This window comes from Crocuta crocuta, unplaced genomic scaffold, assembly GCF_008692635.1.
Source record: "Crocuta crocuta isolate KB4526 unplaced genomic scaffold, BGI_CrCroc_1.0 scaffold144, whole genome shotgun sequence".
In the NCBI taxonomy this organism is placed as follows: Eukaryota; Metazoa; Chordata; class Mammalia; order Carnivora; family Hyaenidae; genus Crocuta; species Crocuta crocuta.
This window is the reverse complement of record NW_027529669.1, coordinates 344125-371945: the sequence shown is the minus strand read 5'-3', so window position 1 is coordinate 371945 and position 27821 is coordinate 344125.

The window sequence follows — 27821 nt, the reverse complement described above, 5'->3', positions numbered from 1 at the left end:
ATTAAGGATTGCAAAATGATGTTATTCTAATTCTGTTTCTCACTCATCATACGAAGAGCTAATTATCAACCATTTCTTTATTCTATGTGGTTTACACAGAAAAAGCAGGGAAATGCTTGATTCCTTCTCTTCATTTGTCAGTTTTCAAAATAGAGCCCCCATCTGCCCACTTCTGCCCCCTCTCTCTCCATTCTGTAACATCTATAACATCCTCCAAAAGTGATCACTGAGTGGCTTTTTTTCTTTTCTTTTTCAAATTTATTATGAACTCATGGATTGAAAAACATCTTAATTTTTTTCCAATTTGTCAATAAGTAAGGTCAGATGTGGCATTGCATAGAGTGTGCATGTGACCAAATATGATATTTACAATCTATTGCAGTTATTATTTTACTGATGATCAAACTGTCTCATCTTTGCCAGCAGGAGACTTCTCAACTTGTCATCTTTGACATAAAATGTTCCAGGGTCATCTTATACATTTTGTGGCCCAAAACTGGAATCCATCATTTCTTTAAAAATCTTGAATCCTCATTTTTTGAGTAATAGTATTTAGAAACCATAGTCTGGTTTGTAGGGGTGTTCACTGTTACTGGGTTGCCTACTATTCCCAGGTTCTTTCAATGGATAGAAAACGGACAGAGCCTTAAAAAATAACATACTGGGGCACCTGGGTGGCTTAGTCGGTTAAGCCTCCAACTTCGGCTCAGGTCATGATCTCACAGCTTGTGGGTTCCAGCCCCGCGTCAGGCTCTGTACCGACAGCTAGCTCAGAGCCTGGAGCCTGCTTCCAATTCTGTGTCTCCCTCTCTCTCTGACCCTTCCCTGCCCATGCTGTCTCTCTCTCTCTCTCAGAAATAAATAAAACATTAAAAAATTAAAAAATATCATACTTTCTGAATTCATATGGATACCTCTGATTCAGATTCAGGATTATAGGGCTTTCACTTAGCCTCATCAGTCTTATATCCATACAATCCTTTCTTTCACATTAAGCATTCCAATTCCCAATAAAACCAACATAATTACTCACTTCCTTATCCCACAATATACACCTAACAGTTTCAGATAAACAATACCAGCATTATCATTAATAATATGCATACCAATAAACAGTTAAAAATTTTTGCAGCCATTTTTTAATGTTATTTATTTATTTATTTATTTATTTATTTATTTATTTATTTTGAGAGAGAGACAGAGTGCAAGTGGGGCAGGGGTAGAGAGAGAGGGAGACACAGAATCTGAAGCAGATACCAGGCACTAAGCTGTCAGCACAGAGCCTGACACAGGGCTCAAGTTCACGGACTGTGAGATCATGACCTGAGCCAAAGTTGGACACCTAATCGGCTGAACCATCCAGGTGCTCCTACAGCTGTTTTTATTAGGGTATATCCCACTTGGGATGATAATCAAATTAATTTAATTAATAAGGCACTTGAAATAGTTCCTCTCTGTGTAATTATGCTACCATACCACTCAATACACGGGGTTTATTTCCTTCATTTTGTTTTCACAATTTAGAACATTTTTTCAATTTTTATGGATTCATTTTTTGTGGGTGGTGGTGGATTTGTTTGTTTGTTTGTTTTGAGAGAGAGAATGTGCACATGAGTGAGGGAGGGCAGAAGGAAAAGGAGAGAGAGAATCTTAAGGAGGCTCTATGCCCAGCACAGAGCCTGTTGTAGGGCTTGATCTCACAACTCTGAGATCATGACCTGAGCTGAAATCTTGACTTAAACTGAAATCAAGAGTCAGACACTTAACCGACTGAGCCACCCAGGCACCTCTAAGAATTTGTGGGTTTGTTTGGTTTTTTTTTTTTAAGTTTTACAGTTATAAAAAACTTTACAAGTTTCTAAAGTCACATTTTCAAAACAAACTATCTTAAAAGAATCTTCAAATTCCAATCTACTAAGATGTGAGCAGCCCCTAAACATGCTCAGAGTGGTGTAGACACTTCAGTCTTGAGGCTTTGCAATGTCAACATGCTGGCTGGTCCTCCGTCATTCACGTCCAAGGGTCCTATAATTAGAATATAAACTTGATGCTATAAACAAAGACCTAAAATAACAATAATATACAACTTTCACTTAACAGTTCTAGTGTAAGCTCCCTAGGACTGATGTGATGGCGCCATGGTGCAAGGGACCTAATCCTCTTTCACCTTGTTTGTCACCCCAATATCCTCAACACATGGCTTCCATCTTGTGATCTGGCTGCCCCAGATCCTATCTCACACGAGTCAGCAAGAAGAGCGAAGGGGGAAAGGAGGCCAATTCTCTTCAAGGGCAGAACCCAGAAAGTTGCACACACAATTTCCGCTTATGTCCCACTGACCAGCTAGCTGCAAGGAAAACTAAGAAACGTGACATTTGCTGGAGTGCAGCTGCTCAGCTAAAATATTGGGGTTCCCTTACAAAAGGAATGAGGGAGTAAAATATTGGGGGCCTGTCTCAGTTACGTCCTCCAGGTAATAAGCCAAAGCATCATTTGATCCAAGCATTCCTACCAGCAAAGTTTTCACCCTGATGATACTTTTTAAAATTTGGGATATAATCAAGTGGCTGGCCAGGAATACATGCAGACGATATGGGAAAGGAACCTACATTTAATCTATGGGGTTTAAAAATCTGAATTTTTAAATAGTCAAATCTATCTTTTATGAATTCTGCCTGAGATGGAATGAAACAAAGGCCCCCACCTCCCCATGTGGGAATGAGGAGTAAGTGTTTCTGGAATTGGATTCAGTCACCCTCACAGTTTCCACAGGGGACAGCCCCAGCCTCTTGGTGCAAGACCGATTTTGGAGTGGAAGGTTTGGGTGGCAGAGCTACAGACACCATATGGCAAATTCACTGCATGACTTTGGGCAAGTCATTTCCCTCATTTGAGAACTGTTTCTTCTAACTCTAGGACATCCAGAGCATTCCCTGTGGCCCTGATCTAACCCAAGGGTGAAGACAGGGAAAGGGGGATGTATGCCTTTAAGGCTGTCGTCCCATCCTTAATGGAGTTCACGTGCCAGCTGTCCAGCTGTCCCATATCCAGGTCCTAGGCCAGCAGTTGCCACGGTGTGTGGACCAGGAAGTCACGTTGTCATAATGAGCTGTGTTTATTTGAATAAGAAGGTCAGGGAGTTAAGTAGTTGGTATTCCAGTCGTATAGAGTCGTCTGCACAGTGTCACTAATAATTAAAGGGGGTTTTGACTAATCTAGTTGCTCTTCCTAAACATACTCTGCTCAAGAAACTCATCAAAGCAGCAAAGTAATCTTTGAGGTTATTAATCTCCTCTGCTTCACAGCTGGGGCAAATTTATTTGCTTGAATTAGCATGTAATAAACTTATAATAAAGCTGCCAGAGCCCCAGCTTGGTAGAGAGTGGCTCCGTGTAATGGGTAGTTACATCTAGGGAATGAGGCGCTGGTCCCACCCCTACCACTGCAGGCCTGCTGAGGCTGGGGGCTGTCCCCAGGGCCCAGGCTGAGAGGGGGTTGCCAGGCATAGGGACCCCAAAATGGAGCTGGAGGCAGCTTTGCAGACTGCACTCTCATCGTGGCCCCACCCCATTGCAAAGGTGAGGAAACTGAGTCTCAGAAAAAAGAAGGATGTACCTGAGGCCACGCGGAGGAGAACTGCAGAGCCAGATGAGAATTCAGATGCGAGCTGTGGCTTCCCGGCCACCACCATCTCACTGTTGGCGGTCCTCATGGGCAGGGGTTCTCCACCCCCTTCTACCCCAGGTCTTTGCTGTACCCCTGACTTCCCTGAAATCTGCCCCTTCTTCCTGCCCCTTCCTTACACCACAGCCCCGCCAAGACCTGCTTGCCTTCCTCACGTCTCCATTTCCCAAGGCAGTGCTGCCCTTCCGTGGCGCCTGGGAGCCCATCCGGATGCACAGTCTCACTGGTTAACGGCTCTATGCACACACGGAGAGTCAACGGGAGGGTGCAGAGGATCTCCTTCCTGAGCCCCGGGGCCTGGGGGGAGCCTGGGAGTCTTTTCCGCTTCGCCCTTGCCTCTTCCCTCTCTTTCCTCTGCCTTTCCCAGGGGAACCAGTTCCACTGGTGTTTGCTCCTTGAGGTTGAAGCTGGGGAGATCATCTCCTGGCTCCCAGGGACCCTCACGTCCTTAGGGAGGAGCCGCTACAAGACAATCACCTTTCTGGTGCTAACACTGAGCGCCTCACACAGCGTTCCTTTGATGGATTGTACCAAAAACAACCCAGCCCGTGCATGAGGTAGGAAAAATGAGGGTAAAGAGGACAGGCTACCATTCTCTCCATTCTACTACCTACATAACGGAACTCCGCATCCCCTCATCTGCATCCCCTNTCTTCATCTCTTCTTTCATCCCCCAATTCTCTGATCCTTTTTTCTTAGTCTTTGGGGGAGAATGGAAAACGAAGCAGGAGAGGAGAGGCTTTTTGGAGTTCCCTCAGACCTAGAACCCTGACTCTTCTTCAGATACTTCTAGGGCATTGACATGAATGACACCCTTCCAGCAAAGCTCACACCCATAACTTCCCCAAAGTCACAGTCATTTTTTCTCGAACAATAGATAATAAAAATGCAATGAGTAATCCCTTGGAGTCTTGAAACACTACAAGACTGAGAGCCATATATCCAGGCCAAGTCCATTTTCTGAAGGCCAGAGAGAATAAGTGATTTGCCTCAGGTCACCATAGCTACTGAGTTCAGGGCAAAAACCTAGGCATCTGGGCCTGCCTCCAGGGGTTCCTTCCACTATGCCAAACTGCCTTAGACAGGGATGTGTGGCGAGAGTCCCCTCTTTGCCAACCAAGATGCTGACCTAAGTCCGGCAACCTGGATGACTCCCTAGTTCTCCAAATAATTAACGCAAGACCCCCAACACCCTTCTTCCCATCCAATCCCACAACTGCTCCTCACAAGGGACAGTCTAGGAGGTGTCTTTCCTTAGAACCCATGAGCCTAGCACAGCTAGAATCAGAGCTTAGACCCTTGGAAAAATAGGCTGGACCTGACCTGTGGAGCCAGACAGTGCTAGAAGGACAAATCCCACTCTAGGTGCTACTGGAGAAATAGCCTGGCGGGCAGAACCTGACATTTGGGGAGGACCAGGCAGACGTAACCCCGATGGAGGGCAGCACTGGGGAGCCCAGGCTGCCCTGACTTACAGTCAGAACTCTTGTTCTACACCCACCCACACATACCCCAGTTGAGAGCCACATCTTCCCCACTGGCAAGGTGGTTCTGGGTCGGCTTAGAAAGCTTCTCCCCACCACTCTTTGCCATCCCAGAATTCTACCCTGAGGCTTAAGAGCAAATAATTTCAGCCCCCTTGCCCCCCTCCCAGCTTCATGGAGATATAATTAACATTTCATATGATTTTTAAGGTATATAATATACTGATTTGATACACTTCTATATTGTAGTATGATTACCACATAGTGTTACCAACTCCTCCATCACATCACATAATTACCATTTCTTTTTTGCAGTGAGATTTAAGACCTAGTCTCTCAGCAACTTTCAAGTATACAGCACAGTACTGTTAACTGTAATCACCACACTATGCTTAGATCCCCAAAATGTATTCAACTTTCAACTGAAAGTTTGTATTTTTTGACCAACATCTCCCTATTTTCCTCACCACCACCCCTCCACCACATAAAGAAAATGTGTTATAAGGGCACCTGGGTGGCTCAGTCAGTTAAGCATCCGACTTCGGCTCAGGTCATGATCTCATGGTTCGTGAGTTCAAGCCTCACGTCGGGCTCCGTGCTGACAGCTCAGAGCCTGGAGCCTGCTTCAGATTCTATGTCTCTCTCTCTTTCTCTGCCTATCCTCCATTCATGCTGTGTCTCTCTTTCTCTCAAAAATAAATAAACATGAAAAAAATCTTTAAAAAGAAAATGTATCATATACTATATACACAGAGGAATATTATTCAGCCATGAGAAAGAAGGAAATCGTGCCATTTGTAACAGCATAGACAGACCTTGAGGCCATTGTGCTTAGTGAGCTAAGTCGGACAGAGAAAGACAAATACTGTATGATCTCACTTATATGTAGAATCTAAAAAAGCCAAACTCATAGAAACAGCAGAACTGCACTCCTTCCGTGGTGCAGCTAACAAAGGCAGGGCCGAGCTGAGCAGGCAGTTGGAGGTACAGACAGGCATACACTTAGCTTAAGGCGACAAAGTCACTGCGACAGAAGAGACGAGCTGGAGAGGCCTCCAATTTTTTTCATCTCCTTCTTTTCCTTCCACAAGATTTTTGTTTTCCTTTGAAAATTTCCTTTGACATTCTTTTGGCAATGTCTCTATGACAGAAGAGTGTATTCAAACCCAAAGGAGTAAAACAAACACATTAAAGAGAGAATTGGAGCACCTGGGTGGCTCAGTTGGTTAAGCGACCCACTTCGGCTCAGGTCATGATCTCACGGTCCATGTGCTCGAGCCCCACATCGGGCTCTCTGCTGGCAGCATGAATCCTGGAGCCTGCTTTGGATTCTGTGTGTGTGTGTTTGTGTGTGTGTGTGTGTGTGTGTGTGTGTGTGTGTCTGCCCCTCTTCTGCTCATGTCTGTCTCTCTTTATCTCTCAAAAATAAACATTAAAAAATAAATAAACTGGGGCACCTGGGTCAGCTCAGTCAGTTAAGAGTCTGACTTTGGCTCAGGTCACAATCTCGCCGTTCACGGGTTTGACCCTGGCATCAGGCTCTGAGCTGTCAGCACAGTTTCAGATTCTGTGTCTCACTCTCTCTCTCCTCCTCCTCCCCTGCTCACACTCTGTCTCTCTCAAAAATAAATAAACATGAAAAAAAAATTTTTTTAAGAGAGAATTGACCCAGTCCTGGAATTCGGTGCAAAGAAATCAGAGAGAGAAGAGGCATGCATGAAGATGTTCATCTCGGTGTTGTTTAATTTAAAAACCTGAAAACATGTTAAAGGAGAACCCCAACAGGAGGCTACTTATGCCACTAGGAAGCAGCTAGCCTAGGGGCACTTACCAAATGCTCAAAATGCTTCCTTCTAGAGTTTGTAAGAGCCCGGAAAAGGTGTGCTGACAGGTTAAGTAACAACAAGGTAAAAGAACTCAAACTTGCTACACGGACACACATTTTCTATTATGAGCATGTACTGCTGCTCTCCTGCATTACCTTTGCACTAGAAAAACTGTGGTGCATAAGATTTCAAAATATTTATAAGATATTTCAATTCTATTATCATCTGTTTACAACCATCTAAAACAAACATGGGCGGAGGATGCCTGGGTGGCTCCGTCGGTTAAGCGTCCAACTTCGGCTCAGGTCATGATCTCGCGGTCCGTGAGTTCGAGCCCCGTGAGTTCTGAGCTGTCAGCCCAGAGCCTGGCACCTGCTTCTGATTCTGTGTCTCTCTCTCTCTCTGCCCCTCCCCTGCTCACACTCTGTCTCTCGCTGTCTCAAAAATAAGTAAACACGATATAATTTTAAAACAAACACGGGAACTGTTTGTTGCCTGTGGAAAGACTGTGCCCGTGGGAAGAGAGGATGCTGAATGGGAATTGGGTAATGTCTCAGCGTGGGTATTCTTCAAATTTTCCACAAAGAATATGTATTTATTATATTTGAAAATATCTAAACATTTTTATTTTGAGAAATATAGAGGGAGGGAGGGAGGGAGAGGGGAAGCGAAATGAAGAAGAAAGAGAAAGAGAGAAAATCGGACTCAACGTACACAGAGCACCTCCGGTCCCTTGAGGAGCCCGCGGGGCCAGGACAGGAGCGCCAGCAAGCATCCGGGAGGGATTCCAGGGAAGGCCGAAATGGTGAACTATTAACAGCCTATGTCCTGATTTTTAGAACAGAACATTAAATCCCAGTAAGGACAGCCTGGCAAGTTGGATAAAAATCCTCGGCAAATGCTTAAGTCTGAGGACTTACAGAACAGGAAACAACAATCTCGGGGAGCAGCGTGAGTCCTCCAGGAGGAGCCGCCTGACTGAATTCCTATCCTGAAGGACAACCAGAATGGGAGGGACCAGGGGGTGCCTGTGACAAAGGGCGTGGTGTGCCGATTCAAGGAGTACATTCCTCAAAGCCTCTGAGCCCCGGATAAGAGGGCATAGTGTTGCCTGTCTGATGGTGCTGGCACAGGGCAGGGGGGAGGGGGGAGCAGCGATGGGGCCTCAGTGCAGGCAGCTCCAACACCACCAGAAGCTCAGCCCTTGACCTTGACCTTGTCTGCGCCACCTTTTCCTCAAGGACTGGGATGAAGCAGAACAGGAGACGTGCTTATCAAATTTGCAGTTGACACAAAGCCGGAGGGATTGTTAATAGAAAGGATGGCAGAATCGAGACTCAAAAATATCTTGACAGGTTGAAATAATGGGCCAAACCCATGTAAAAGGGATAAATGTAAATTCCTACATTTAGGTTTTATTTAAAAAAAAAGAAAAAGAAAAAGAAAAGGTTTCATAAACATCAGATGTGAGAAATGGGGCTTAAAAGCAGAAAAGAAACTAGGTAGGAGCCAGCGTGGCAAGGTCGGTGTCTCCGATCAGGGGAAGGGAGAAGGAAGGGACAACAGTCTTCGGTGGGTATACCAGGAACTGTACTAGATGCTGTAAATGACTGCAAACCATTTCCATGGGCAGGCACTATTGCTGAGCCCATTTCACAGATGAGAAAACAGGGTCAGCATCTGTCTTTAAGCGATTAAATGATTCCTATCGAGCTGTTAGTGATTCACATCAAGCTACTGGAGTTAAGCTACAAAGTGATGAAGACAGTATTTGAATTCAAGTCTTCTTGTCTTTAGGGTTCATTGTGCCTCTCTTTCAGGGGGTAAGTCTTGATTAATCTAAGCTAATCACAGTGATTCCTTTCTCCTTACCACTTACGGTTTCGCACATCATCCAACTCTGGCCCAAAGGACATGCGGCAAGTACACTTGGGGAGCTTTGGGTAAAGTTTTCTTCTTTCTTAAAAAGAACCCCTAGAAACACCTGCCCCTGCCCCCTCTTCTGCCCCTAAACCTTGTTAGCATGTGAGGTCTGGAACTGTAGCAGCCAGCTGGCCACCTTGAGGAATCTGGAAGGATAAGACCAGCCAAATGAGAGGTATATGGGGTGGACAAATGGAAAAGCCCCAGGTCATTGACGGGTGTATCGGGGCCCTGAACTAACCCTAACACTCCACCTTAGCACTTCTCCTTGAGAGGTAAGCCATGTTTCTGATTGCCTGAGCCCCTTTTGCCTGGGTTTCCTATTGTATTCTACCTGTAGGCATCCTGACACGCAAAGCCAAGGGAGTCCCCTTTCATGGCCCTGACAAGATTACATTTGGAAGGCTATGCTTACAAACTAAGTCAGACCTGAGCGGCGTGATGAGTCTGGCACCCATTCCCACTCCGTCTCTCACCCACTGGCCACAACTCAGGAACAGCGATTTGGGGAGTCTGCCTGGAGAGAAGCTACGGATGGAAAATACCGTGACGGTGTTCTTCCAATATTTAAAAACCTGCAATTTAGAAGAGCGACTCGATCTTTTCTGAGGTCCTCCAGGATGCAGAGCTGGCACTGCTGAGAAGAGGTCACTGGGAAGCACATAGTGGTTTGGTGGAATCGGATTGTCCTCCATGGGACACATGTCTGGTAAAGAAGAGAGAGTCTGGCATCCCTAGAGGTGCCCCAAAAGCAGTAAAGTGGCTACCAGAAAGTGTTTTCAACTAAAAATTTCTGGGATTCTGTGTTATGCACATGGAGTACTACTAGAGTCCCCCTCCGGGAAAAGAATCAAGTAGAAGACCAAGTGTCCGCCATCTTCTCTCTCCAGCTAGAGTGAGACCCTGTCACAGAGAGTCAGTTCTGGGAACAATGGTGGACAGGGAATGTGGTAGGTGCCCAGTGGGGAAAAAGAGCCAGTGTTCAGTGAGAAGTCAGAGGTGGAGAGAGCCCTTCCAGGAGGGAAGGTCAGAGAGGGAGGCCTGGAGGAAGAACATGTGAGCTTGAGTACTCTGATTGGCCAGGCTTGGGTCTCAAGGTCACCGTTGAGCTGTAGGTGGGGTCTTTCACCCGAAGAAGAACGTGGGTCGGTGCAAGCAAGTTAGGGAGCAAAAACAATTGTCCCAGGCAAATGACGGGGTAGCGGTGTCCCAGGCAAATGACGGGGAGACCTGCCTGTGCAGCTGAGGCCTCGAGGGAGCTGGGATGTGTCTTAGAAACAATGTGAGCAGGGCTTAATGCATGGGCAAGATCTGGCTGTGCCCAGCCCCTGCGACGTCCCCACACACGCACATTCAGGTGGGCTCACTGATTCCTCTAGCCCTGCAGGGTCAGACCTACCTCTTTTCCCAGGACCAGTCTCAACTGGAAGCGGGAGGAATTTGAGTAACCCTAACTCTAGATTCTAAGACTCGACAGCGTCACGTGTGCGGCTAATACGATGCTACTCTGTGCCCCAGTTTGCTAACAGGGCTTCCAGTTGTTTCTAAGACACTTCCTCCTACCCGTTCTTCGGGTGATAGACCCCACCTACAGGTCAACGGTGACCACGTGATTCAAGCCTGGCCAATCAGAGTACTCATGCCCCTTACTCCAGGGATCGGCTTGGAGACTGGGTACACCGATCAGAGTCCTTCCGCAAGACTGTTCTGACTGTTCTAACTGGCGAGGCCTGGCCCCTTCCATTACAAGAGAGGAGAGCTGGCATTTAGCCCTCGCGGTGGCCATAGGGGGCCCTGGCCTCCTCTACTCTGGCCCCTGGATTTGCCTGGTTTCCTGCACTTTGTCAGAAGTGGAAACTGCTCTCCTCTTCCCACCCAGTAAGATGCCATGTTTTCCTCCACAGTTTGATAGGGTTTCGGTAACCCCAAAGAGCTCTGACCGATACCCTAGCCTTTCCCATCGCTTCACGGCTGCCTGGGTGCCAGAGCCTTCCATCAGCAGCCACATCCAAGTGAAGTCTCCAGGATCCGTCTGTCCTGGCTCTGTGTATGAGGGTGCCCAGCCCTGCTCTTCTGCTCTGTCTTACTGACAGGGCACCAGCTGATGCCTGCCCAGGCCTGAGAGGCGACCAGCGCATGCAAGGCAGGGTGTGAGCCAAAAGGCAGGAGCACCATACGGGAGTTGCGGGGGTAAGTGCACTCATGCAGTTCACTCATTCATTCATTCAGCTACAGGGTGGGCATCTGCTGTGTTCAAGGTGCTAGGTCCAAAACCTTAGCACAGGGGGCTCCAAACTTCTTCTGCAGCTGGGCCAAATAGTGAATATTTGGCAAGCTTGGCAAGCCCTAAGGTCTGTGTTGCAATGCCTCAGCTCTGCCTTGTAGAAGGAGAGCAACCCCAGACAACAGCTAGACCAAGGGGCGTGACAAGGTTCCAATAAAAATGATCTACAAAAGCAGGTGGTGGGCCAGCTTCGGCCGGCTGTCCGTGGTTTGCCAGCTTCTGACTTACAACGTACAGTTGGAGAAGGCGATGGGAGATAGATCTGTAAAGCCTTGAATGCCAGCCAGAGAAAAATAGATGTTACCGAGCGGCTGGTGGGAACCATGGAAGACGTCTACACGGGAGAATAGCGAGTGCCCCAGGGCTGGGCTAGGCATCGGCCTCCTTGCCAGGCACTCGCATGCATTCAGTGAATACTTACTGAATGTCTCCCCCATTCCAGAAGCAGGGAGACGGTGGTGAGCCAAGCAGGCATGGTGCTCGCCCTTCATGGGGTTCTGTTCTACTGAGTGTACAAGGCTCTTTATCATCGAGCCACAGCCTCAGGTCCTTCTACTCCCCACCTATCAAACCACTCAAAATCCCAGGTGTTCCTCCGTACTTCGAGAACTTTGCTGCTACCTCTTCCTGGAATGTCCTTAATGTCCCTCATCCACCTGCGGGAGTCCTTGGAGACCCGCTGAACTGCTCCTTCTGTGAAACCTTGCCCCCCCCCCCCAACTACCCCCAGGAGAGTTGGTCACTCTTCCTTCCGGATGCCTCTGGCGCTTTGTACCTACCCTAGCTCAAGTGCTTCTCGCATGCCGCTGGAATTCTTCGCGTAAGAGCCTGTCCCCTCTATAGGACCCTCCCTAGCACCTGACAGAGGGCCTGGCACACAGAGGGGCGCAGCGGATGTTTGCTGACTGAATGAAAATAGCTTTGGGAAAGAGAGTTGTACCGGAAGAGCAATGGAAGACACTCAAACCTGAGAGGGAGGCCGTCCGCCGCCTTAGGGATCGAAACACTTGAAAGATACAAGGGATCTTATTTGTGGGCCTAAAACTCCTGTCCAAAATTATTTGTTGAGTGTGAACAATAATACAGTCTCCCTCTCTGAAGCAGCGTGGTGAGGGCTCCTTTGTCTGATTAAGGGCTGCGGGGAGTGATTGATGGGCTCCCGCCGGACAGCTGAAACCTCTCTCCTCCTGACAGCACGAGTGATAGCTGAGCAGAGACTGACCCCAGCTGACACACTCATCTTAAAATATCTCTGTCTCTCCGCGGCCCAGATAAAATAGCTGTCGCACTAAAAGTAAGGGCTGCACTCAGGGGGCCGCCTGCTTCTCCCGGGACTGGCGATGTGGCGGCCGGTGATATCAGGGTTCAGCTGAAGTCCAAACCAAAGGACCCTAGGACACTGGCCCTGAATGAATTGTTTTCTGGGAGGCTTGGTGTTCGGCCTCCCGAGCCTGGGCCAAGAACGAGGCACGTCACCAACAACTCAAGGAGAGTGTATTCAGCCTGTATTGGCACGTGGTGCCAGGTGCGGTCCAGATCAAAGAGAATAATGTGAACACGGGCCTTTCCCAACTGTACCTTGCACGCACACGCAGGGTGATAATGAACCCAGTCGGTGCTCCAGGCCTTTTTGCTTCACAAAGAGCTTTCAGCAACAGCAGCGTAAGTAGAGCAGGTATGAAAATGATTTGCACCTTAGAGGTGAAGAAACCAAGATTCAGAGAGGTTAAGTGTCTTGCCCAAGGTCACACAGCTAAAAGGGTCAGAGCAGGGATCCATTTCAGGGCTGGAAACCAATAGCACATTCAAAGGGGTAATTAAAGAGGGTTCGGTGAAAGGATTCCTTAAAGAGCTAGGGGCGGGGCTAAGAAAACAATCAGGAAGCAACCCCAAGTGTCCCCCAAAGATGATATGTTGAATCCCTCTCCCCTTCCCCCACTCCTGAATGTGACCTTATTTGGAAAGAGGGTCATTACAGATGTAAATAGTAAAGAAGACGTCATACTGGAGAGGGGTGGGCCTTTATCCAACATGACCCGTGTCCTTACAAGAAGAGACGAGACGGAGATGCGAGGGGACCACGCCCCAAGATCAGGAGGCAGACATTGAGGTGGGGTGCTGCCAGCAGAGGAATGAAGGGCGGCCAGCACCCCACCAGAGGGAGGAGAGAAGGACAGACTCTCCTCTGCTGGTCTAAGAGGGAGCAGGGCCCTGCCATCACCTCTGGCCCCCAGAATGTGAGGGGACACATTTCTGTTGTCCAGGCCACCTGGTCTGTGGGGTTTTGTAACAGCAGCCCCGGGAAAGGGATTCCCTGAGGTCGGCCACTCTCGCACCCCCCCCCCCAGGGCCTCCAGGGGTTCGTGCTATAGGAGTCTGGGAGAGCGGGACCCACAGAACAGGGCCTGCCCGACAGGACCGGTGCCCCGGCCACTGTCCCGCACTGTCCCCCTAGGAAGGAGCTGGCAGACAAGTGTCCTGACGCCTCTCTCCTTCCTTCCCCCAGGCTCCCGCAGCTGCCTGGGGAGGAGAGGGCGGTATGTTTGCCCCCATCAGCTTCCCGGGTCTGAGAGAAGGTGGCAGAAGGCCGGTGCCCACCAGGAAGAGCAAGTCTCCAGCCCTCCCCTGCAGTCGCCTCCCACCCACAGCCTCCTTCAGAAAGGGTCCCTGAAGAGGTGGAAGGAACACTTGTGCTCTTTGGGCACCCCCTGGCCTCATGATGCCTTCAGATGCATGAAGAATGACAAGAGTATTAACACACGCAATACAAAATCAGCGTGCGGGGAAGAACGTGCATGTGGTTAGCCAGACGCTCGGCAGTCAGGGGCCCCATCGGGACCCCACTGACCCCCACATAAAATAGGGGGCCGCGGTTCTGGCACGTCGGAAACAGCCCAGGGGAAGGACGCGTGGGACCATGACTCGTGGGCGTTGGACCGTCCGGCCCAGGCTGGAGAAGGAAGAAAAGCCTCTCTCTGGGGTTGGGCTGGGGCAATTCAGGTGGGTGGGGGTAGGGCTCGGAGCAGGAAGCGGTGGGGGAGGTGGCCGCCCAGCCCTCCTCGCCCGGCAGGCTCCTGTGTGGGCCTTGAGCTGCCCTGCCCTGTGCCCTCAGGGCTGACGCCCCCTCGGGAAGCTGGGGGAGACATCTATCTTGTTCACACTGCATTTCTGAGGTATATCTAGGTTACATAGAGCCAGGTCACATAGGTGGCCCAGTTTGCAGGGGCTTCTCTGTGAAGCCAGGGGCCCCTGTCTAGTGGGGCTGCCAGCAGGCTGAACCAGAGAGAGCAGCCTGTCCCCAGACCCAGGCCCACTGTCCCCACTACAAATTGCTGGGGCTCCCCAAGCAGTCTGATCCTGCACCCCAGGCAGGTGGCCTCCTGGGGCCTCGGCACAAAGGCCGCCAGGCCACCAGGGCCCACCCACCCAGCAGGCTTCTCAGGGAAGCAGGCAGATGGGCTGAAGCCCGGGCATGTGGGGGCTCCCACCAGGTCAGTAAAGGTCAGGAGGACATGCCTGCTGCGGCAGACAGACAGTAACCGGGGAGAAGGCCCCCAAAGACACACAGATGGAAAGGTCTGTCCTCACCGGAGTGCTTGACTAAAAGACCGTCCTTCTCTGACTTGGACTTAAGCTGAGCCTTTAATTATAGCTTGTCACTCACACGCCTTCCCCAGGAGATGGCCGGCCGGGCGGCTAAGGAAATGAAACTCTCGCTTCAGATGGCTCATTCTGTCTGTCAGGAAATTTCAAACCCACAAACAATAGTATCTGCGATTGTGGCACTGAAGCGCCTCCCGGGAGGCTCCACGTGCTCTCTGCACACACACCCCCTCCACCGAGGCCATGAGCTTGTTCCTGCTGCAGGGTGGCCCCCCCATCACCAGAGGCCATTCCTGCTCACAGACCGGGAAACTGGACTCCATGAGGCAAAGTGACAGGCTCAAGGTCACCCAGCAGGGGGTCGGTGGGCCAGGGAGACCCTCGAGCATTGCTTCATGGTGGACTCTTGGTCTCTCTGAAGATGTCCCAGAGGGCCCCCAGCCACCATGATCCTAATGGTTTGTCACTGCCCGGCGTCAGGAGCTAAGCTCCGGATGAACCACCTCACAGTCCTCACGGCCGCCCCCAGAAACAGCCTATAATCACCTTCACTGTTCATAAGGGAAAACCAAGGCTGGAGGGCTTGTTCAAGGTCACACGGCTGGAACCAGAACCTGAATCCAGGTCTTCCAACGGCAGAGCCCACACTCTTCACCCCCACGCTCTCTCCTTACACTTGTCCCTGGGTAAGGAGCTGGAAGACCTGGAGTCCTTTCCCCTTGGCCTCTGCCAGGAAACACAGATTGCACTCGGTATTCCCCCACAGCATGGAGACATGCTGTCCTTGAGACCTAACAGGGTCAGCCGTGAGCAGGAGGGTCCGGGAACCCACCAGGTCGGCCCGATGAAGCTGAAGGCGGGAGGGGGTACTGCGGGCTCAGGTCGGGTGCTGGGCAGCTCACCTGTGACACCCGGTGCCTCTCTGGGCATCTTCACATCCCTCAGCCCCTCGGTCTCGGGCTGAGAATAATGTTAGGCCCTTCAGGGGCTTGGATGGGACAGGACATCAGCTGCCTGGGGCAGAAGCGACCTGGAGAGGCAAAGGGTGTGCCCTGTGTCCCAAGTCTCTTCCAGCGCGCCGGCTAGAACCCCCCGCCAGTGGTGTCCCAGAGCGGCACAGGGGTAAGCCACTTCGAACTGCCTGTGTGGCCAACGAGTCCACCGGTTTGGGACAAGAACACAGTTTCAGGGGCGTCTGGGTGGCTTAGTCGGTTAAGCATCCGACTTTCGCTTAGGTCATGATCTCGCGGTTCGTGGGTTCGAGCCCCGCGTCGGGCTCTGTGCTGACTGCCAGCTCAGAGCCTGGAGGCTGTTTCAGAGTCTGTGACTCCCTCTCTCTCTGACCCTCCCCTGCTCACGCTGTCTCTCTCTCTCTCTCTCCTAGAAATAAATAAAAAACATTAAAAAAACATTAAAAAAAAAAAAAGAACACAGTTTCAGCCCTAAGACACTCCAGGGCAGGAGGAGGGGAGCCTCAGGGACGCCCTCATTGGCCCACAGTCTAGGATTGAGAAGAGCTCACCCAACCCTTGCCTCCCATTTGGCTAGTTATGGGGTCCTTAGCTGGTCCTGTAACCCCTGTGATCCTCAGCTCCCTCCTCTGTATACAGAGATGACTGTCCCCTGCTTCAGGGTGGTGACAAGGACTGAGCGTAGTGCATACAGCCCCCTCAATGGTGTGGGAGTGAGGTGTGGGGCAGGGGGAGCAGTGTCTAGCCTGGGGATCAGGCCTCTTTCTGTGAGCCTTTGCACAGTGCTTCTCGGGTTTCCTGCTCTCCTTAAGTGGGACGGGAAGGCTCCAGGGGGCCGGAGTCGGGCCTTTCCCGTCCCCCAGGCCAGTCAGGCTCCAGTGAAACCCCGGCAGGTTAGCCTCTGGTCACCCAGCTCCTCCCGAGGGCAGGTTGTACTAGGAACAGCGTGCTCCAAAGTATTTCAGAATGATCGCTTTGCCCATCCCCACGCGGGAAACAAGACGCGGTCTTCCTCCAGTCTTGGGCGAGTTCCCAGAGGTGGAACATGCAACCTTTCTGGACACCAGGCCCCTCTGGAGTTTTTCTGTCTGATTTGTCCACACCGAGCTCTGGCAATCCATCAAGCCATCGATTACCGTTGGAGGTTTCCTACCGGGCACTGGTTCGCGCGGTGATCTCTGCTTCGGGCTCTCTGCTCAGGAAGGTCGGATTGTCTGCATCCTCTGTCTCCCCTTCCAGTGTCGGGGGCATCGGTTTGCCAGGGACCTAAGAAGACTTGTTGACTTGCAGTGCGTTCCCTTGTCGTTAGGACGGAGGGGCCCCTGCCGACCGCTTCTTCAGTCCATGCGCGGAGAAGGCCTCGTGCTATGTGTTGGCTCTAAGTTACTCAGTGTCCCACGGAGCGCCCCTCAAGGGCTCCAGTTCCTCATTTTGCTTATTCCTCGCGGCCTGGAAGAAGTGTTACAGACTCCCGCCTCCAGACGAGGAAACTAAGGGCCAGAGAAGCTGGGCCGCACAGCTGCTGGAGGGAAGGTTTGCCAAAGACCATGTGTTCCACAATGACCGCATGCGGCTGCCCGTCCTTCCACCCCCAACTTCCCTGGATAAGCCGAGCTACCATTCCCTCTAGGCTTGGGGTGGAGGGGTAAGCCCCCCTTCCTTAGCCAGAGGGAGGGCCCTGGCGGGCCCGTCTCTGCAGCGCCCGGTTACTGGGGAATAAGCTCCAAGAGTGCACCATTGCTCTACGAATCCAGCTGCTTCTGCTGTCCCCACTGAAGTGCAGAATGCCCGGGACAGGCTGCCCTCCTTCACAAACCCATTTGTCATGGGATTGATTAAGAAAGAAAGGAAGAAAAAAAAAAAGGCTGATGACTTGATGGCATCTGTGTGAGGCAGGAAGGGGCTGATGGGTCTTGGCCATCCTCAGCTTGGCTGGACCGAAAGAACGGCTGACTCTTTGTCCCCAGGACAGGGGCTCTCTGAGGAGCACCAGGGGGTGCTGGGAGGCACTGGGAGGGGGTCACGATGCTGGGAAAGCAGTGTCTCCAGAGCCCGGGGTCTTAGGGCAGCGATGTGGCTGGTCATGCAAAACCGTCAGCCTCCAGGGGGTAAGGGGAGACCCAGGGGAACTTTCCAGCCCATTCGGCTTGCCAAGGGCTGCTACCCAGGGCTGCTCTGGCTTCAGGGTCAGAGCAAAGCAAAAGGGCAACTTTGTCCATCTCTGAGCAGAATCGTCCTACCGCAAGAGGCAATGGAGCAAATCTTAGGAAACAGAGGGTGGTGTGGGAGAGGGGCAACCTGAGGGGCTCACCCCCCCCAAGTCTGTCCCGGTGGGGGAATGGGGCGTCACCACTCTGCTCCTCTGCCACGTGACTCACTGCAGAGGTAGAGCTCAGACCCTGCGCCAGGCAGCCATGGCGCCACCTGCAGAGAGAGGGGTTCTGCTTCTCCGAGGTCCGGGGACAGTCACAGCGTTGCAGACCAGTGAGTCCCACCCCCTCGCTTGAGGAGAGGGATGGCCAAAGGCACACATGACAGTAACAGAGCCACCCTCCAACCCACATCTTGACCCCCAGTAAAGGTAGCAAGAGGGAGCAGCAAGCACCAGCCACTGTCCTTGACCATCAGACAGTGAGGCCAGGGACATCATCCCTTGTCATGGCCACTGCTGCTTGGGAGATGGAGGACATTGCAGGGCAGGAAAGAGGAGGGGAGGGGGGCCGGAGGGGGGCTGCGGGGATGCAGAAGAAGGCTTGTTCACACATAGAACACCCAGGAGGGATTTCTGTATTCAGCATGAGGCTGCAAGGGCAGATTCCCTGCTTTCCAAGGCACATCCCGAGAGGCCCAGAGCTGGAGCTTCTCCCCACCTTGGGCAGAAGGCGGGAGGCTCCCAGCACCCAGCGGCCCCAGACGCATGCAACCCCCATAGCCATTCTCCAGGCCCCACAGACACACCCCTGGGGCTGAGCCCCTCCCACTTTGGACATGTACATGCGCGGGGTGGAGACAAGACAGCCACAAACACAACCTTCCATCCCATCGTGTGGGGCTTGCATGCCTCTTTACAAAGGTAACTGAGTACCTGCAGGTGCGTGGTCCAGGGATACCAGGGCATAAATATAACCCAGAACCTTCTTCCCAGGGGGTTATGGTCTCATGATCACAACACAGGGTTGCACAAAGACTGAACAAAGGTGTTACAGAAGCACCGGGGCTCTGAGCCAGGGAGGAGAGGTGGTCCGGGAGGGCTTCTGGCAAGAGTGAGTCTGAGAAGGAGGAGTAAGCAGGTGGAAGGCTGTGACCTGCTCGAGGGCGAGGGGAGCCCAGCTGGGCAGGGGAAGCAGCGTGCGAAGGCACAGAGGTGGGGAACGGCATGGCGGGCCTGGGGGACTGAGGGGGTTCGGAGGTGGAAAGCCTAGACAGCGAGGCCGGGAGGGGGGCTGGCTGAGGCTGGGCAGCATGGGCGAAGCTGGGTGCTGAGCAGGGCCTGTGGTACCCACTGGGTCCACCCTCTCTGGTCCTTCCCTGGCCACGTGCTGCCAAAGACGGCCCCGGGCTTGAGCTGTCATGTGGCCCTGCGCAGGGTCATCTTCAGGCCCAGGAGGCCGTGTCCCTATAGCTGTCTGCTCCCACCCAGCCCTCCTCGGCCATGCCAGCTGCAAAGTCCCCCCTCACTTAAGGACCTGGGCTCCCAGGGACGGAGTGCATCTGCAGCTGCATCCGCCCCCATTAGATCCAGTGGAGAGGTGCATGGGCGAGACCCTCAAATGTTACACCAAACAAAGAGCAAGGAGAGTGCCCCCCTGGGGCTGGGTGGGGCCAATCCACTAGTGCCATTTGTCTACACCGGGAGCTCTCGACCCTGAGTGCACGTTGTAGTCATCAGGGTCACTCCCCCAAACCCCAATGCCTCGGCCCTCCCCAGACCAGTTATGGGTTTTCTGGGTGGCGTCTGGGCCTGGGTGTATTCAAAAGCCACAGGCCACCAAGGCTGGGAAGCACTAGTCCCCACCCGCCGACTTGGGCTCCATTTTTCTCCATCTCTTCCCCGTCCTCCGCCTCACTGTTCCTGTCCCCACCCGGCTCTCTTCTCCTGCATGTCTGTCCTGTCGTTCTCCAAGGCTGACCCCTCTGCTAAGCTTGGGGTCTCATCGTCTCCCATCACTTGGGGGACCAGACTCCAAAGAAAATGATAATAATAGTCCTAATAATAATAGCAGCTAATATTCATGGAGTACTAAATATGTACCAGCCATACGGGTTCTCAGTTAGATCTGATCCTCAGAACAGCCCTTTACTATAGGGCCTATTACTGTCCCTCTTTTCAGATGAGGGAACTGAGGCCCACAGAGGCTAAGTAAAAGCCCAAGGCCTCAGCACTACTGAGAGACGGGACCAGGATCCACACCCAGGTCCTTCTGTCACCAAAGTGGAGCGCTTAGCTGTCATGGACCACCTCTCGGTCACTACCTCATACCTCCCACATCTTCGACTGCCATGAACTTACACTTCCCTAGCAGGTTGATCTATCGGCGCCCCGATCTTTAAGGCCTTGCCCCTCTGAGCGAGTCTGCAAGCCCCAGGACAGATGCGGGTCCCCGGGGGCCCCACCAGATCTGCCCAGGCTGATGCGCATGGCAAGCACTGGGCCCCCAGGGTTTTGGAAAGGCTTTGTTATAACCTGTCTATCTGTCACCCCTTCAAGGCAACACCTATGGCCTTACTTTTCAGGGAGGGAAAAAGGATCCTCTAATTTAAGTCAAGTTTCAAAACCTCCAGAGGCTCATAAAATGTTCCATTGTACCCAGGTGCCTGTTTGATGCCCAAACCGTGCCAGGGCTGAAAGGCATTCACTCCACCCTCACCTTTCCCCCTTATCTGCTGGGCTTCCTGCCTTGAAGATGATCGTGGCGACACCTTCACACTTCTGTCCTGTGCAGAACGAGAAGGAATGTGGGGTGGGTGGCTGTGGCATGGGGCGTGTGCGCTCTGGGGGCACGGAGGGGACGTGTGTGAGTGTGGGTGTGAGGCACAGGGTGGGAGGTGTGAAAAGTCCGTGTGTGGGTTGTGATGTGTGTTGGGCGGTGTGAGGGGGGTGTCTTGCGGTGGTACACATATGGGGGTGATTTGTGTGCCATGTGTTGAAGGGTGCGTGTGCTGTGTGCGCGGTTTGTGACGGACGTGATGTGTGTTTGCTATGTGTTGTACGGTGTGTTTGTATAGCCCGTGCTGTGACGTGGCACATGACTGGCGGCATCTGTGTGGCACACAGTACATGTGTGGCCTGTAGTATGATATGTAGAATGGTACGGCGACCTGGTGTGAGATGCAGGGAGCAGCATGTATGCGGTGTTGGGTATTGGTCGGCGGTGTGTGACACGAGGAAAGAGAAGCCCTCTCTGTCCCCACTCCTAGCTTCTCCAGTGGCCTGGCTTCTGCGTGAACCTTCACCCATGCTGGTGAGGCCCTGACGCTCAGGCCAGAGAAGCCCCATCCTAGAAGCAACACAGCAGCCATCAGGGTAATACCAGATGCTCACAGGTTTCTGAGCTTCTCAGAGCCCCAGGACCTGGGACCTCGGCTTCAGGAATGTCAGTGAGGACAGACCCCACAGAGTCCCGTGAATGGGCAGGACTTCACAGTGAGTGACAGTCTCCGTATTCCTCAGTCTCCTTCCAGGCCCGGATGGCCGGGGTGATGGCCCGAATAGGAACTGAAGAGAGAATTATCACCTCCAGTTCACGGTAGGCTCGACCCCACGCCCGATGTCACCCTTATAAAGTTCGGATGCCTGTGGCTAAATCTCAGGGCACTTTCTGACCAAGAGCACGTCCAATGCCTTTCTCGACTCAGTAAAGGAGACTCGCATCCATGGACCCCAATAGCACTTACCAAAATCCCATTTGTTCTTCTACCTACTTCTTCCTTACCCTGCAACCCAGGTGTGCCTCTCCTCAACCCCCTGAAAAAGCTCTCCCTTCACCCTGAGGTGCCGGAAAGCCTCCCTCCCTTCTCCCTGCATCACTTACCCAGGCCCTACTTGGTAGATCAATGCAGCCTCTGTTCCCACAAGGAGTAAGTGTTTTTTCTAGGGGGTGAGGGTAACCCGATCCTTGCAGCTCTCTCCTTATAAGATAGGGATGCCAGGAAATGGCACTACTTCAATCAAGTGCCCTGTGTGAGCTGCACGTCCTCGTTGGGACTCTGTCCCCACAGCTGATCAAGCAACCATCCTCTTAGCAACTCACTGCTTCACAAAATTTAAATCTTCTGAAGAACCAGGATAACACCTGGGTGATGTGTCAGGAGAGAAGAATAGTGTGTAGGCGAGTTATCTTTCTTACTTTTCTGCCAGCAAGGCAGTGTCCACAGCAGTGCAGTGCAGGGCTATTGCCAAAACCTGATGGAAAGCTACAGAGATTCCCCCTGGAAACTCACATAGGAAACCCACACGAAACCCACATAGGAAGCCCATACCAGCGTTTCAGTACCTTCCCACGAGGTGGGGTTGGGGTTTGGGGGTTAGGAGGGTTTGCATGTGACACTACTCATTACCAAGGACACAGAGGATGACTGTCCCCCCTCCCCACCCCATGATACTCTTGTTCCCACCCTCTGCACCCACCCTCAACCTTTCTGAATCGCATTTCCTTCCCCTATAACATGAAAGTGACAACTGAATAAAATAATGCCTTCGGGACCAGGCTTTGGAACCAGTTCTGCTTCCTCTCACTAGATGCGAGACCCCAGGCAAGTTCGTCAGCCTCTGCATTATCAGTTAGCTGTTGCTATAAAACAGCCCCTTCCAAGCTTAGTGGCTTAAAACAACAATCAGTTCTTCTTTCTCATGAATCCGAGCGCTTGGGCTGATGTGAGCCACGCTCGGCTGATCTTGGCCGAGGTCGCTGGTGCATCAGCCGGCAGCTGGCAGGTCGGCTGGGGGCTGGCTGGTGCAGGATGGCCTTGGCTGGGGTGGCGTGGCTCTGCTCCACGTGGCCTCTTACCCTCCAGAAGGCCAGCCCAGGCTTGTCCTCCTGACGGTGTTGGAGTCCAGGACGTGAGTGCAAACACATGTGGGCTTGTCCAAGCCTCTCCATTAAGTTCACTGCCATCCCATTGATGACAGAGTCATTTGGCCAAGTCCCGCGTCAGAATGGAAGAGGCCTAAAAAGCTATAGTGCGAATGGCGTGGACACAGGGAGGAGAGCACTTAGGGCTGCCAGGGTCATCAATCTACCACACCCCCTAGACTCAGTTTCCCTTTTTAAAACTGAGGTGAAATTCACGCAATGATAAAATGAACCCTTTTCAAGGGAACAGTCCCGTGGCATTTAGGACATTCATAGTATTGGGCAACAATCAACGCTATNTGCCAAGCCAACCACTGACTGGTCTGCTTTCTCTCCATGGCTTTCCCGATTCGGGACACTTCATATGAATGGACTCCGTGACCTTTCATGTCTGCGGCTTCTTTGACTCACATGTCTTCGAGGTTCATCCATGTTATCAGCAATTCATTCTTTTTTATGGCCGGATAATAATCCGTTGCACAACTAGACCATAATTTGTTTATCCTTCGTCGGTTGGTGGACATGTGAGATGCTTCTGCCTTTTGGTTATCATGAATAATGCTGCTGTGACATTCACGTACAAGCATTCGAGTACCTGCTTTCAGTTCCTTTGAAAGGGAGTACTATTGCTGGGTCATCGACAACTCACTGGTTCACCTTTTGAGGACCCTGGTTTCCTTTCCCTTTTAAAATGGGGATAATGAAATTACTAGGCGGAGATGCTGAGGGGGTTCAGGGGAGCGCATATAAAATGCCTTGCACAGAGTACAACCTCAGTAAATAGTTTATATAACTATTCTTTTGTTCCTTAATTCGATAACCATTTATTGAGCCCAGGATCGGGAATTATGTGAGGTGCTGGACAGATAAATGAATATAGAAGATATAAAATATCTATAAAACACATGTCTGTATTTTTATAGACATATAAATATATCCCCAGGGTTCCCTCCAGCCCAGACACACAATGGCTCCATCCTTGCTTCTTGCCCGGTGTGTCCTTCACAGACAGAAGGCAAAAGGTGTTCTCTCTCTCTCTCTCTCTCTCTCCCCCCACCCCTTTCTCTCTCTCTCCTTTAGCCGATTCCCCAGGAGGCGGCTGGCTTCATCGCTTCCCACCTGAATCAGTTCAGACCACCTATTTCAGATCTGTCGGCTCTTATAAATGTAGCCACACACCCGCAAAGTGAGATAAAATGGCAATGTGATTAGTGTGTGTGTGAGCGTGAATGCTTATGCGTCCCTGTCTCATTCCTTTTGTAAAGATTAATACATCAGAGCAAGCACTTACGAAAGGAAGAATAAAAAAACAACAACAACCGGGTCCAATTCTCCAGACATTCAATAACCAAATGTCACCCACATGGTAAGCAATAAAATAAAAATATATGCTTAGCAGAGGCAATATAAATATGATGTATATTTTGAAGTTGGATAACAAAACAGTGGCATAAAAATAATACCCAGTGGCAAATTCAGGAAAGCGACTTTTTTCAAACGTGGCACTCTTTTGGGCTGCCATTCCTAAAATATCGCAGCGTCTTGAGCCGTAAAGCAGAGGTTGGTTTAAATCTGACAGGAGTGCCCTGGTAATGAAGGCACAGAAATTCTTGCCAGTGTTCTGATGCCAGGGCCGCATCTCATTCTGCTCAACCCTCCCCACCCCCTCACTCCTGAGAACCTCGCCTCGATCTGCCAGCTCTGTCTGTCCCCTTTGCCTGTCACAGTAATCCTTCCCTTCCAGAACTCCTTCCCAAATGTTATTCCATTTGACTACAGCCTGCCTATGAAGTTGGGAGGGCAAGTATCATTATTGCCATTTTATGGATGAGAAAACAGAGGCCACAAAAGCCACCCTAAACCTAGCACTGCCCCTCCCCCCGGGGAGAGAGCGTTTCTTTTCTCTCTCTCTCTCTTAGGAACTGTCGTTTCCCCGCTCATGCATGCATACCAAAAAAAAAAAAAAAAATCACTGAAGAGATGTTCACACAAAATACACACCTCTTCACGGCCCAGCACAAACCTGGGTTCCCGGCTACTCTTTGTTTAGAGAATACAAACCAATTTTTGCATCAAACAGAATATTATTAGAAAGCTAAATCGGTATATGTAAACATCAAAATATATCAAAAATAGATGCTCTACATTTCTTTTTTTTTTTTAATTTTCTTAATGTGTATTTTTGAGAGAGAGACGGAGACAGAGACAGAGCATGAGCGGGGGAGGGGCAGAGAGAGAGGGAGACAGAATTTGAAGCACCCTCCAGGCTCCGAGCTGTCAGCACAGAGCCAGACACAGAGCTTGAACCCAGGAAGCATGAGATCATGACCTGAGCCGAAGTCAGACACTTAACAGAGCCCCCTGGCGCCCCACATGCCCCATTTCTTAATATGCATACCTTTTCCAACTCTTAGGCACTGATTCTAACTGTTGGAGGTCCAAACATTTGAGTGAATTGTCCAAGGCCTCCAAACGAGAGCTCTAGGGGCACCTAGGGGCCTCTGTTGGCTGAGGGTCTGACTCTTGATTTTGGCTCCAGTCATGACCTCAAGGTTCCTGAACTCGAGCCCCCACATCGAGCTCTGCGCTGACAGCACGGGGCTTGCTTGGGATCCTCTCTCTCCCTCTCTCTCTCTGCCCCTCCCTTGCTTAAGCTCTCTCTCTCAAATAAATAAATAAGCTTTTTTTTTTAAATGAGAGCTCTAGGATTAGCGTGCATATTATTGATGTAGAGAGGAGAGCAACCAGCTCTATGTCTTTAGGCAAATCACTCGACCTCCCTGAGTTTTCATTTTCCCATGATGCAACAAGTAGAATTAGATGATCACTGAACTTCTTTCTTTCTGTGAGATTCTTTCGTTTTCCCTCTAGAATGAAGTACTCAGTGCCGCTCCAGGAGAGCCCCATGTTGCCCACAGAGGGATCCGTAAAAGGATCTCGGATGGAACCCCAACCTTTAAGGAATTCATGTGGGGGGCAGAAGAGTGCTCAAGAGCAAGATGGGGACCCTGGTCCTAGACTGGCCACTAACTCACTGTGTAACCTTGAGCTTCTCCTCTGTTAAATGAGGAATCTGGACCAGGTGAGGCTGGGAAATAAATTTCATATCACATGCACCCTGCCTGATAGATGGTGGCTGCCTGGAGTGTGGCGCTGAAGAAAAAAAAAAAATGAGTCTGCCTTCTACTGCAGAGGAAAATGGCCCGGGATTGATTAGTGATGTCTGCCCCAGGTGAGGGAGGGGGCAGCGGTGCGGGAGCTTGCCGCCATCTTTGGAGGAGACACCCGTGGTGGCTGCGCTGGCCTCTTCCAGCTGACACTAATGCTCTGTGAGTAGCACGCGGAGACCTGGGGGATTCAGAGTCACCGGAGCACAGGAAGCAGGACTGGGCTTGTTCAACTGTTTTTATATTACCCGTGGCTTGGGTTTGAATAATCTGTCCCCTGATACCACTGTATTTCAGAAATTGCTACCTAAGGCAAATTTTCCACTTTTAAACTCATTTCCTGAGTCGGTCTTTTTAAACCCCACATTAAATATTGATCTGCCCTGGAGAGATCTAATCTATTTAGTAGAGACAGGTTTGACTACACCGGAACTGTCAAACCCAGAAATGGGGCCATGCCCCTCCGGAAGCAATAACGCTCAGGATGGTGACAGACAAGCCAAGGACCCTGGAACCAGGAAGCATCGACTTTCCTGCATCAGAGTGACAGGGGCAGAGCCTGCCTTCCTGGCCTCTCTCTCACCCCAGAGTGTTCGAGCGTGTCTGAGAACCTGTCCTATGAGGACGGAAGTCTGAGAGGCAGGGCGTCCACTCTCTGCTAGCTGGGTTCCCCTTGCTGGGCCTCCAGCCCTGGCGGCCTATGGCAGGAACCTCTTCTGTTTGCCCCCAGCACGCTGTTTCTGGGACTAGTGCTCAAGCTCTGACCTTCAGACTCAGCACCCTCTCCCTCGAGTCCCGATTGTGGCCCAGGAAGGTGGCATTTCCACTTGGACCTTGGTGGTTGTAAACCTCAGCCCTTATGAGCTTTGCCTTGACTGGCTTTCCAAATGACAACACCCAGGCTATCTCCCAAAGGAAGCCCCTCTTTGTGCTTAGTAGTATGGCCCTATGGGGGGGGGGGGGCTCAGCCTGCACAGCTGGAGAACAGGAGCCCCGTGCTCGCATGCAGCCAGCCCACACACCAGGCCGGATGCACAGATCCAGCCCCCTGATCTGGCCTCTCCCTGGGAGCTGGCCTCCAGCTTCTGCGTTCGGAGCACCTGCTCCCACCCCCTTGCACTCTGGGCTGATCCACCATAATTCTCTCCGTAACTTACGCTTTCAAGCACAAATGCCAAGATTCCCTTCCGGGTTTCTCAAAACATCTGTTTGGGGCCCGGCGAACAAGAGCAAGAGTCCCCGCGGCAGGGAGCACAGCCTATCTGTGGGTTAGGGAGCCAGACTGTAATTGGAATCTCAGTCAGTTATCCTGCCTTGCCTGTGTTTCCTCTGTTAATTCACCCAACAGTCCCAACTAGGTAGGCAGTACCATTATCCCCTTGGGAGGTATGGGGAAACCGAGGCTCTGGAGCTCAGGCCACCAGCCACATAGGGCTGATTCAAATTAAATAAAATTTGGCATTCAGTTCCTAAGTCTCACTCGCCACGTTTCAAGAGCTCGATCGCCGCACGGGGCGAGTGCCGGCAATAATGACAACTCAGAATTATGGAACATGTCATGGGGCGCCTGGGTGGCTTAGTCGGTTGAGCGTCCGACTTTCACTTAGGTCATGATCTCGCGGTTCGTGGGTTCGAGCCCCGCGTCGGGCTCTGTGCTGACTGCCAGCTCAGAGCCTGGAGTCTGTTTCAGTCTGTGACTCCCTCTCTCTCTGACCCTCCCCTGCTCACGCTGTCTCTCTCTCTCTCTCGTAAAAATAAATAAAATATTAAAAAAAAATTATGGAACGTGTCCTTCATTGCAGTAAG